The sequence below is a fragment of the Fukomys damarensis genome, unplaced genomic scaffold (genome assembly GCF_012274545.1).
Source record: "Fukomys damarensis isolate Sample0158 unplaced genomic scaffold, DMR_v1.0_HiC HiC_scaffold_20, whole genome shotgun sequence".
In the NCBI taxonomy this organism is placed as follows: domain Eukaryota; kingdom Metazoa; phylum Chordata; class Mammalia; order Rodentia; family Bathyergidae; genus Fukomys; species Fukomys damarensis.
The window spans coordinates 7,492,448-7,505,314 of NW_022900932.1; the positions used below are offsets into that span (position 1 = coordinate 7,492,448).

Consider the following 12,867-nt stretch of genomic DNA (forward strand, 5'->3'; position numbering starts at 1 on the left):
CCCATGCCTGCCAGGTACTGTTCAGAAGTGGGTCCTAAGCAATGCAAAGCAGGGGACTTTCACATAATCAGGCACCCAATACTTGGCCTGCGTGGGCAAGACAGACTGGGTGGAAATCCAAAGGAAGACACTGGGGACCAAGGATGACCTCACAGAGCATTAGAAAAGGGGACAGGAAAGCAAGAGCCAGAGGATGGAGACATGGGTGTTCACTGGGAGAGAAGGCCAAATAGATAGAACTCTGGTCCACAGATCGAGCTGATTTCCAGAGATGGCATCTTAGCTTCCTAGGGCTGCAGTAGCAAAGAACCACACTGGGTGTCTTAAAACAACAGAGATGAATCTCTTCCAGTTTTGGAGGTCAGAGGTCTGACATCGAGGTACCAGCTGGGCCACACACTAGGGGAGGAGCCTTCATGCAATCTAGTGGCTGCCCAGGAGTCCTTGGCCATCCTCGGCTCCTAGAGAAATGTCCTTATCTGTCAAAGGTAGGAACTCCAGTCTCTGGATTTAGGGCCCACCCTAACCCATTGTGACCTCATCCACTTGATCACATCTGCAAAGACTGCCTCCAAGGAGGATCCCACACAGAGGTACCATGGATGAGGGCTTCACCATGTCTTTCAGGGGACACAGTGTGACACATAAGAGGTGGCGAGTAAGTTTCTCCTGCTGAGAAAATTGTAGAGATTCAATTACAGAAGAAGCCTGAGGCTCTGTCCAAGATCAGAGGTTGAAAAGACTGAGTCTCCAGAGCCCTTCACAGTCACCAGGGAAGTTGGGCCCATGCCTGCCAGGTACTGTTCAGAAGTGGGTCCTAAGCAATGCAAAGCAGGGGAATTTCCTCAAAGGGTGGATCCTCTAATTTTGGAAACTCTTTCAGATTATTCTCATGCTGCCCCCAATTCCCTAAATCCCAAGTCAGCCCGCCTCCCCCAGATTGCCCCGTCCAGGTATGCCTCTCTTTGTCCCTGAAACCATCATTCTTCCTACATGCCCTTGCCAGGCTGAACTACCTGGATAAGAAAATAATCACTGCCAGTGACACAAGTGGTTTTGTATGTATTTTGGAAACTCTTTCAGATTATTCTCATGCTGCCCCCAATTCCCTAAATCCCAAGTCAGCCCGCCTCCCCCAGATTGCCCCGTCCAGGTATGCCTCTCTTTGTCCCTGAAACCATCATTCTTCCTACATGCCCTTGCCAGGCTGAACTACCTGGATAAGAAAATAATCACTGCCAGTGACACAAGTGGTTTTGTATGTCAGTTGGCCATTCGCTTCTACTCTGAGACTTGATCACATCTGCAAAGACTGCCTCCAAGGAGGATCCCACACAGAGGTACCATGGATGAGGGCTTCACCATGTCTTTCAGGGGACACAGTGTGACACATAAGAGGTGGCGAGTAAGTTTCTCCTGCTGAGAAAATTGTAGAGATTCAATTACAGAAGAAGCCTGAGGCTCTGTCCAAGATCAGAGGTTGAAAAGACTGAGTCTCCAGAGCCCTTCACAGTCACCAGGGAAGTTGGGCCCATGCCTGCCAGGTACTGTTCAGAAGTGGGTCCTAAGCAATGCAAAGCAGGGGACTTTCCTCAAAGGGTGGATCCTCTAATTTTGGAAACTCTTTCAGATTATTCTCATGCTGCTCCCAATTCCCTAAACCCCAAGTCAGCCCGCCTCCCACAGACTGCCCCGTCCAGGTATGCCTCTCTTTGTCCCTGAAACCATCATCCCTCCTACATGCCCTCGCCAGGCTGAACTACCTGGATAAGAAAATAATCACTGCCAGTGACACAAGTGGTTTTGTATGTCAGTTGGCCATTCGCTTCTACTAAGTAGGAGCTTGTTAGAGACACAACTCCCTGACCCAGAGGAGAGATCTAACTCCCGGGACTTCACCCTGTTCCCAAAATTGCCTAGCATCGTTGAGAAGCAGGATTTGGTCCTTAGAAGAAGCTGGTTCTTTGGAGACTGGCTACTCACCCGCCTTGAGGTTGAGTGGTTGACCCAGGCAGACCTGGTGGGTGAGTCAGAGCAGAAGGAAAGTCATATAATCTACTTATAAAAAGGAGATTCAGGGTGCAGGAATCACCAAGCCTGAGCTCTAGTCCCACCTCTGTTTTCAGTTGCTGTGAGGCCCAGCATGGGCACTCGTGTTGTTGCCAGGTAGCATGGATTTTACCAAGATATACTACGGAAATCAGACATGGACCAGGGCCTGCGCTAGGGATGTCTATTACCATTATCTGCCCTCTTCTTCGGGCTCTCTAAAGGAGAGTATCCCGTAGAGGCTTCTGAGATGCTATCAGTCAGCTAAAGGTTCTTGCTCAATTTGTACAGAAATCACAAATTGGCCTAGTGTCGCTCTGTTAATGTTAACAGCTCTGAGCTCTGAATTCCAGCAGCTCTCGGTTCTTCTAGTGTTAGTGGCTCCTCGCCGCATGGAGCAAGCATTTATCAACAGGCTTTGGAAACTCAGCCGACCACCGTGGATGGTGGTTGCTGGCAGTTTTCTGTCTATCTCTGTCCTCCTCTGCTGCTAATCAACTTCAATGTCTTCGGCCCTAGCTTCCGGCCACTTTTGACACCGACGGCCTTTGGTATATTACTAACTCTTAGTGTACCAGATCAGCCTGCTTGACTCAAGGTAGAAATTGCAAATAGGCAAAAATACAGCATCTCAGAGAGATTTTATCAGGACACATGGTGCAGCATAGCGGGGGATTGAAAACATGGGTTTGAACACACTATGGGTGAGGGGATGGCCTTTACAAGGGGAAAGGAGGCTCACACACACACACACACACACACACACACACACAATGTCACACTTCCTGTTTGGACTTGAGTGGAAAGGGGCCTTGGGAGAGGCCTCGCTGGGAAGGGTTGTGAGAGACAGAGCCATCCAGGGAGGCATCAAAGTGAAGTCACTGGGATGGGTCCCCTACCTAAGCCTCCACAGCAAAATGGATGGCCTTTACAAGGGGAAAGCAGGCTCACACACACACACACACACACACACACACATATACACACACAATGTCACACTTCCTGTTTGGGCTTGAGTGGAAAGGGGCCTGGGAAGGGTTGTGAGAGACAGAGTCATCCAGGGAGGCATCAAAGTGAAGTCACTGGGATGGGTCCCCTACCTAAGCCTCCACAGCAAAGAAAGTGTCCCCCGGGGGCTGGGGATTTAGCTCAGTGATTCCACAGCCTGCCTCGCAAGTGCAAGGTCCTGAGTTCGATCCCCAGTACCAAAAAACAAAACAAAACAAGAAAGTGTCCCCCAGACTGTCCGTGGAGCACCAGATGTAGCCAGGACAGCTATAGGGCATTTGGGGCAGCCATGGAGGACAAAACTGCCTCTTAGGAGGTGTCAGGCCCTCCTCTCCTGACTCCATACCTCCAATACTTGTCTTAGTAATGACCCACGCAGCCAACAGCAAGCCCTTCTCCACCCTGGGCCTCAGTCTCTCCATCCTTTCAATAGGGGGAATGAGCAGAGGTCTCTTCTGGCTGTGACACTTAGGGATTTTTACAAGATGGTTTGACACCAGTCATATTTTTTAAATCCTGTCTGTGCTTGAACACTCCAGATATTTTATTACTAGGTCTACAGTACATAACAAAGTGATTGTGTAATTAAGAGATAATGTCAATGCTGTAGAACAATGTTGACAAGATAATAGCCTTCTGAAACCACATAAATGCCAAAACAAGAGAACAGATTTATAGGTGGGAAAACAGGAAAGCAAGAGGTAAATGGCCCAGAAGCTCTTCATATTCAAAGTTAGTCCATGGGCTTCATAGTTCAGTTTCTGCCATGACATTCAAGTTCTGACCCTCATCATGCCCCGGGTATCTAGTTCAAGGCTGAAGAAGACAGGATCATCTGCCATAACTAGTCCCCAGCTCTTTACTTATAGATTCACAGATATTTATCCCCGTGGGCTGCCAGGCCTATCATTAGGTTGAAACCTTCCTAGGGCCCCAGCATGGCCAAATCAAGAGAATGAGATCAAATTAAGGATTTGCTTGGATGGTTCACCAAAGGAGGTCTGGAGCCATGGATTCTGTATGAGTTTGTCACCTTTGCATACTCTAGCCAGAGTCCCCTCCTTAGATCCGGTTTCTTCAGGAAGAGGAAGGAACAGGAGGAGGACAAACCTTGAGACACCAGGCTGCTCCCCTGATAGACCAAAAGCATCAGGCACTGTCCTAATCGGACCACCTAGAAAGGTGAAAGTCATGGGGGAACGGAATGAGGAGGAGGCTTATCCGCTGTGTCTCACAGTACTGGGAAGTGGGCACATCCTGAAAGTTAAAGGAAATTAAGAGCAAAGAGGAAAGAGCTGATCCACAGGAAGGGAAAGAGGAGAGACCAGCCTGGCTTGGAAAAGGGGCCTGGTATGCTTCGAAGAGCACTGGCTTTGAGGACAGAAGAACTAATTGGAGCCAGGCATTTGTGCAGTGGCTTCAAATAAGCCAGCAACTTCCCCTTTCTAGGACACAGTTTCTTCACCCCTGAAGTGAAGGTGCTGGATGTAGTCAGTAATGCCCACATGCCCTGACTGAGGCTAACATCTCCTGCCAAGTGGCTTCTTGGGTGTTTGGGACAATTGGGAGCCAGGTGCTCCTTGAAGCCTCTCCCACCTCTAACACCTAGAGAGCCCCGGAAATGTCAAGTAGATTCATGATGATTTTGATAAACTCCTAGATGCCAGAGCTATTGTGGGGTTGTAAGCATAACTGTGGGGTTAAAGCACCGTGGCCCCATGAGAGTAGTACCAGGTAGACCTGCAATCCATCGACCTTCCCAAAGGACACAGAACTCGGGAATAAAGGGCCACAGGTCCCACGGGTTGTGAGCCCCCGTCCCCCTCTTCCCCAGCAGGGATGGCCTTCCTGGCCAGCGCTTGCAAGGCCTACTGAAGAAGCTTCCCTGAGTCCTTCCAAGAAGAGCTAACTATTCTCCTTGTCAAGTTGAATTAGTGATGTTTTGACCTATCAGGATGGTTTGTTTTCAGATTTGTCTCGCTGGTGAGACCTCTTAAGAGCAGAAACCATCTTTTGGCCTCACTGAATTGGGTAGTGAAGATCACGCCCACACAGAGTAAGAGCGCAATAAACTACTGTTAAAGGAAAGGAAGGAAAGATGAAGAATGGAGAGCGGGGAAGGAAAGGAAGGATGTGGAGGAGGGAGGGATGAGAAAGGAAGAAGGTACCTCCCCACCTCCCCACCAGCCATGAACATCGAGGTACACAGAGCAGCAAGTGTGACCCATGACCCTGGGTCTTTAAACACAGCGTTACACACAGCGTCTGCTCTCCCAGGCCATGAGGGGAAAGGATTTTGCTTTTTTCAATGCATGAAGTCCTGAACCCAATGACACCGCTGTTTTTTTATGTATGTATTATAAAAACAATAGAACAACATTGAAAAACATAGAAAGGATGCTATTCATCCCTGCAGCTGTTGCTAGGGATGTGGGCTTGACTAGTGCCAATCGCTGTGTGATTCCATTTTTTATTTTGCTTTCTTTTCCCTTTCCTATGAGTCCATAAGCTTTTTCTGTGTTGCTATACAATCTCCGTAATTATTACTTTAATGGCTGCTTAATATGCCGTCAGGTTGATGGGCCGTAATTTGCTTAACCATGTCCCTCTTTAGAATATAACCTTTTAAAACATTAAGCAGAACACTTATAAACCTTCTAAAATAGGTAGAGAAGGTGGTTTCTTGGCAACATGGGTAGCGTTTCTCAAGTGTGCATGTCCAGGAGGAAAGGGGCCCAGGGTAGGGGCCAGGGCCAGGCCTGGGGCCAGGAGGGTGGGCAGGAGGAGGGAGAAGGGTGCCGTGGCCCCAACACCCCTGAGTTTCCAGTGTGCAGCTGAGGTCTGCCTTCCATGAAGGAGAACCAGTCACAGAGAGTACTTGGAGGCATAATAATGGTAATAATAGTGGCTAATATTGATTGATCTGTGCACTAAAAACTTTATAGAAGTCATATCATTTAATCCTCCCCACCAGTCAAGTAGTGCTGTTATTTGATTCCTGGCCAGAGGTCACATGGCCAGAGTGACGAGGTCCTGCCTCCCAGTCTCTCGCAGCCCTGAGCACCTCTCCCAGAGCCCATCCCCTGTGCCTGGGGATTCCCATCTCTGCACACTGTTCGGGCTCATCCTTCCCAGGCCATGTCCAGAGCTCCTAGAACCTCCTAACTCTCTGCAGCAGCTGGGCAAGGGATCCAGAGGAGGCGTCCTGAACCCACCACCTGCAGGTGACTTGCAGTGAGGAGACAGGGACTTGCCAAGGGACAGGCGTGGCAGCAGGAGGATTCTAGCTAATGCCTGCCAAGGGCCCATGGGTGGACTCAGAGCCTGGCACAGGACGGTGGGGAAGCAGCCATGAACTGCACCCAGGAAACTAACGTTCTGGGGCAAGATGAGGAATCCCATGTATTATTACCCCCATACCATGCTTTTAATAAAAAGGACAGGAAGCCCTCCTCCCTCCCTAACTAGATTCAATTTATGGGGAAAATAGCCCTCCCTGGCCAAGTGCACCACAGCTCTGGCCTGTGGGACAAGGTCATTTTAGGCAGCTGCTGGGGCCCCTTCTCCTCGCTGCTGTTCACAGCTGCTTAAGCAGCAGGATGGGAAAAGAGGGTTCTCAAGCTCCACATCTCTCTGGGTTCATCACGAAGCACCGCAAAATGCTCCGGGAATTAGACTGGAATTTTTCATGCCTCTGGGGCAAGTAAGTCAACCCAGCGAAAGGATGTGCTGCGGCCCCCGGAAGTGATACTAGTCCTGGAAATGGACTTGGAGATCCAATGGCCCCCACACCGCGTTTCCAGAGGAAAGACCTCGGTAGGCGGGATCTTTCAGGCCACACCTGCAAGCCGGAAGGTCCGGAGGCCTGAAGTAAGCGTGGAGCTGCTCTTGTAGACTTTATCCCAGTTTATTCCCAGTTTTAATTTGTTCGCTTGGCTTCCAGACTCCAAGACTCACCGCCCCCACCACCTCCGGAATGCGAGCTCCGCGAACACGGGGATGACTTTTGCCTTTTACCATTGGCCTCCGCGCAGGAAGCATTTAGTAATGATTGGGGTGATAAATAAGGGAGAGGATAAAGTCTCTCTGTAAAGCAGAACAGGAAAACGGAGAGGCAACTGGTCATATCTGGAATGGTGGGAAACAGCTGCACCACAAGTCTGTGTTTCTCTAAATCACGAATGCTGGTGAATAGGTAGTATTTTTAATAAAGTGTTGATTTCTACAGAAAAGGGAGGTAATAACTTATAATCAAGTGTTATTAGGACGGAGACGCCTCAGGGAATCCCAACCTTTTGGGCCAGGTGAGTGCCACCCCACCTCCTCCGCATGGCCCCTAAGGAAAGTGCCAGCAAATGTCACTTCCACTTTCTCCAGTCTAGGAAGACAGCCAGGTCTAGGTCGGAGGGGCTGCAGCTGATCTTTTAACCCCAACTCATGCAGGTTGGCACTGCCTCCCTCTGGCTGAGGAAATCTCGAGGGAGAATTGCAGCATGGCGAGGGAGACCCGTTCACACAGAACATCATCCTCTTTGCCTTTTATAGCTTCTCCCCAGAGGACTTTGAGGAAAGCAGAGTCTTAGGAAGAGCGCCTGACTGCAGATTCCAGGACCCTCGCACATCCCCCTCCTCGCTGACCCCTGGTGGAGCCAGTTAGTCCTCGTACCCTGCGTCCTTTGCTTACCCAGTCTTGTTTGTCTCTATAGAAGGAAAATGAGAGCCCCCCCAGAGGGCCTCGTGAGAATTTGCGAGGGCTCCTCGGTTAGATTTGAATGCAGGACACCCACCTCTCACTAAACGCACAACAAGCGGATGTGTCAAACCTCTTGACAGTGAGGCTCCTCCTTCTCCCCGCCCAGCACGGAGCCCGAACAGCCCGGCCCTTCCCCCTTCCTCTCCCTTGCTTACCTGTGTCCCTCCCGAGGCAAGACCCCCTCGACCCAGGGAGATCCCCCGCTCTAGGTCCTGTGTTGCCTGCCCACTGAAGGTGGTGTAGAGGTAAAAGGAGTGGAGTCAGAACAGGACTCCCAGAGCCACCTCTGGGCAGCGGATCGGCTGCAGCCAGTCACCCATCACCGGAATCTCCAAGCCTCAGGCTTCTGGTCTCCAAAATGGAGGTAAAACCAGTCACGAGCTCCCGGAGCCACCATGGTGCTCACAGAACAACCCCGAGTAAGCCCTCGGTTACTATTAGCTCTTACTAATTCGACAATGCTCTGCTCAAACCTAACGTTTTCTGTTTGCAAACATGCCCGTGTTTTTCCAGCTTCTATTCCTCTATCCCCGCATTTATCCCACCAGAATGTTCTTTCTTCTCCCTCCCAGTGCAGATTAAACGCTTGTTTTGCCAGAAAGCTCTCACCGTTTCCCAGGCTGCGTGGTCACTTCCTTGGCCATCCCTCCACGGCACTGCCTGCCACCACCTCCTCCTCTCAGCCCAGAGCCAGCCTGCCCACCGCTGGATCCTGGCCCTGCCTCTGCCTGGCCACATGGTAATGGGCAAGTTTTCCAGTCTGTGTACTGAGATTCTCACTTTATCTTTGCATTGCATCGGTTGTACATGTGTACGATAGAAATATATAATAATACACGATCTGTTGTTACGATCAGTAACTCTAGAGAGGATTTCACATCGTAAGAAGCACTTAGCAGAGTACCTGGGACGTAACAAGGTGCTCTCTAAGTGACAGCTGCGGTTGCTAACACCGAGTCCTGGTCCTGCCTCTCACCGGCAGGCGTGCAGAATGTGGCAGGGGGTTAATCTTCATCCAGCCAGGAGCCGCGCAGATGTTACCAAGGTGATCACACATGCAGAATGCCTGTAACCTCAGCACAGAGAGCAATGCTGCCCTCCTTTACTCTAAAAAGTGCCAGTTGGGGACCGGGGATTTAGCTCAGTGGTTCCGCCGCCTGCCTTGCAAGTGCAAGGACTGAGTTCGATCCCTGGTACCAAACAAAACAAAAAAAAGTGCCAGTTGGGCTGACAAATAGACCACCCAAATATCACTCACCCTCAATGTGCCTGGAACAAAGGAAGGAAAGAGTCACGCTGGTCCAGGCTGCCAGGCATGGCTTTCCCTCTTCGCTCCAAACAGAGCACTGACACGAAGACGGCTTCTTCCCATCCGCGCCCTCCCCAGGCACCCCGTGCCCTCAGCCGGCCCAGGAAGACTCCCTCAGTGGCCCTCTCCCCTCCATCTCCATACTTGAGAACCCACACAAACTCATTCACACTAAGATAATGGGACAATTGCAGCCAGAAGTGATGACCAAATGGGTCTTTCGTTGAGCCTGAAATGGTGCTGGAATCCCCAAAGAACTTGGCATCAGAGTCAGGCCATCAGGCAGGTGGCTCTTGTGCCCCCAGAAAACACCCTTTTCATGGCTTCACACTGATTTTCTGAACTGGGATGTGGATATCTGTCCCTTCACCACTCTGTCCTTCCCTAACCGCACTTGGTAAGGGCTGCATTTTTTAGCTTCCTCTGTAGCAAATGTGCCTGGCTAATCTCCCAGGGAGACCTCTCTGAAAAGCCTGACAGTGCGCAGGGTTCAAGAACTCGCTAGCATACATCTCCAAATCAGCAACGAATGACACACAGACCTAGGGATGGGACCAAACAGAGGCCCTGAGGGAGTCAGGCCAGCCCAGCACAGCTCGGAAGTGCGGGGGACCTGGGGATGGACACAGACTCCTGGTGTAATTCTCACCAGCCAGGGCTAGGATGAACTTCCAAACTCCAATTGCACAATTAAAGCAATATACTCATACATTTAGCAAACTTTGCATTGAACACCTACTATATGCAAAGTGCTTTGTAAGGCTTTAGAGCAGGACAGGCAAAATGGGTACTATTTTGGCAACAAGACAAGGCCCTTTTCCTCAAGGACGTTTGAAAGACTTTGTATAGATACAACAGTGACAGTCAACATACACTGTGGCTGTGGAGGGAAGTAGACAGCACCAGGATCCTAGTCACCGGGGAAAAGGCTGGAAAGGAACTGGGAAGGAATGGGGAGGTGTCTCCGGTTCTGAAGGCAGCGGGGCAGGTGTGATGGATGGGACGTTTGCGAGCTCACCTTAGAAACAGAAATGAGCCAGTGCACAGCCCAGGGTTCACTCCATGCCAGTTTTCCTGGGAAAGTGAGAGACAGGCTGATGAAGGTTACACCTACCATCGGTGTTAGAAGAGGCAAGCCCCGATCCAGAATTAACAGAGCAATTAACCCGCAAAGCCACAGAAACACATATGACCTGACAACTTTCAGAGCATGTAATTTATCCAATTAAGCATTTTGGGTCCCTATAACCACACAGATTGGTGTATTAGTAACCTCAAAGGTCTCCACTTCTAGACATTTGGGGAATTTCTTCTTTCTGCCTGGACACATCTGTCTATATAATTATATCATGCAAAGCAGAATATTGGTGTAATTCTGGGAAATGGTGTTTAACTCTTTATTTTCATTCTATGGCCTATCCGCTGCTCGTGGTTTTCATGACCTATTTGGAGTTGAGTTCCACCTTGTGAGACAGCCTCTTTCTGTTCTTTCCCTGCACACACTCCTGCAAACGCTGCTTGAGTCCTCCTGCCCACAAAGCTTTGCTGGACCAACCCAGTACACAGTGACTCCCCCAAGATCCCACCCTTCACAACATTTACTTGACCTTGGCTTTCGGTGGCCTTGTATCAAGTAGAGTGTACACTTGCTAAGGGACAGGGCCAAGTCTCCTATTTCTGCTTGGTGCATGTAGCATGTGGCAAAATCCACGGCATGTGGACAGCTGCTGACCACTAGGGCCGGGGTGGCAGCCAGGTACATGGCCAAGCACACACCGGACAGATGACACACCTTCCTTCCACTGACCCAATTCAGTCAAGCCTGTGAACCAAAGAGAGTGTTTAGGTCTGTGTCACTTAGGCGTTTTCAGGTGGTGGAAAAATTCAGTACAAATTGGCTTAAGGCCGAATTAATTAGTTCAGATAACCACAAAGCCCAGAAGAGTCTGGCTTCCAGTATTTTTGGATGGGGAGCCCCACTTGTGTCATCACAGTGAGATTCCCCCAGTCACTGAGCTCCATCTTTCTGCTCTTTGGTTTTGTGTCTCATCTCCTCCAGGTAGCAGCTTCAACTTCGTGGTACCCCAGGCAATAGAGAAGAGCATCCCCTGTGCCCTGTGCCCTGAAGACTCTCCTGGGATCTCATTAGCTCCGGTTGACTCACAAGTCAATCCTTGCATTAATTGCTGTGCCCATAGGAATGCAGTGGGCTCCACGGCTTAGGCTCCCACTCCTGGTCCCCAGCACCTGTGTCCTTAGCCCACCAGATGAGTCCACTGTACGCAGCAGCGTGAAGACAGCCGGTCTAGGTGTCCGAGACACAGAGAGTGGAGGAGAAGATCCTTGGCGTATTTTCTGGGAATCTATGTAGATATGTAGTGCTTTGGATGGTGTCAGGTCTTGCGGTTGGGCCATGAAGGACCATCAGCGAGAAGTCCTGCTCTTCAGGACATAAATTTCCTTTAACAAGACAGAGATGCTTAAAGACTTTGGTCTCCCATTCAGGTCTACCTGACCCAGAGACGTAAACTGATGAAATCTCAGCTTTGGAAATATCCTTGAGGGTCATCTGATCCAAACACAATCACCATGGACCCCAATATGCTTCTTGATGGCATCTTTTACCAGCTGGTAACGACATGATCACATAAATGCCTCCCCGGATGAAGGGGAGGCCAAACCATTTTCTAATGCTCAGATGTTTAGATTTTCTTACACTTTTAGGCAGAAATCCCTCTCTTTGTAAAAACCCCTTCTATCGATCCTAGTTGTACTGAGAATGATGCAGAACAGCTCCATTCCTTGCTCCAAAGACAGCCTGTGCATTGAAGACAGATCTGTACCCTGTCTACTTCTCCTAACTTCCGGGAAACAGCCCTAGTGTTACTGCTTGATAGATGTCCCTCAAGGCCCACGTGGTAAAGGCTTGGTCCCCCGCCTGTGGCACTAACAGGAAGTGGTAGACCCTGTAAGAGTTGGTGCAGCACAGAAGGCCCTTGGGCCATTGGGGTTGTGCCCCGGAAGGGGATAGTGGGACCCTAGCCCCTTTCCCTTCTCCCTTTTTTGTGTTTGCTTTGTGAGAAGCTTCGCCCCCATCAAAACATGCTGTCTCATCACAGGCCGGAAAGCAGCAGGGCCGGCCAATCTCAGGCCAAACCCTCTAACACTGTGAGTCAGCATCGTCCTTTGCCCTTAGAGATCCATGGTTCGGGGCATCTGTTACAGTAACTGGAGAGCTAACATGCTCAGCAACATCTGTCAGTCATTTCCTGGGTGAGATGGGGTCCAGTCCCTGCCTGGCCTGGAAACCTCTCCCTCCAGACTCTGACAGGTCCCTGTGTCCCTCTTTTCCTCTTTGTTGTATTTGCCGTCATTGTCCCCCTCTTCCTCTGCTTCTTCTCTCTCTCTTACTTTTCCTCCTCTTTGTCCTCCACCTTCTGGCCTTCTTCTTCACATTCTGGGGATTGAACCCACATCCTTTGCACTGAGCTCATCCTCAGACCATTCCTTTTGTTAACTGAGACAAGGTCTTGGTAAGCTGCTTCCGTGGAGCTCAAAAAAATTTTTTTTTTCTTTTTGGTACCGGGGCTTGAACTCAGGTCCTTGCGCTTGCGAGGCAGGCAGCGGAACCACTGAGCTAAATCCCTGGCCCTAGGTGGAACTCAAATTTGAGATTCTCCTGCCTCAGCCCACCCGCCCAGTGGCTGGGATTATCCTACATGCAAGTGTTACCACTCCCAGCTGCTCG

General features: G+C 50.2%; 1 long non-coding RNA gene across 1 annotated transcript; it reads left to right on the forward strand.

Moving 5' to 3' along the window:
• The first annotated feature begins 1,316 nt into the window (after nucleotides 1–1,316).
• On the forward strand, nucleotides 1,317–11,474 carry LOC104866820. Its single transcript, XR_781579.2, has 3 exons — nucleotides 1,317–1,544; nucleotides 8,383–8,549; nucleotides 11,179–11,474. It is a non-coding gene; the product is annotated as an uncharacterized LOC104866820 (long non-coding RNA).
• Nucleotides 11,475–12,867: the final 1,393 nt, after the last annotated feature.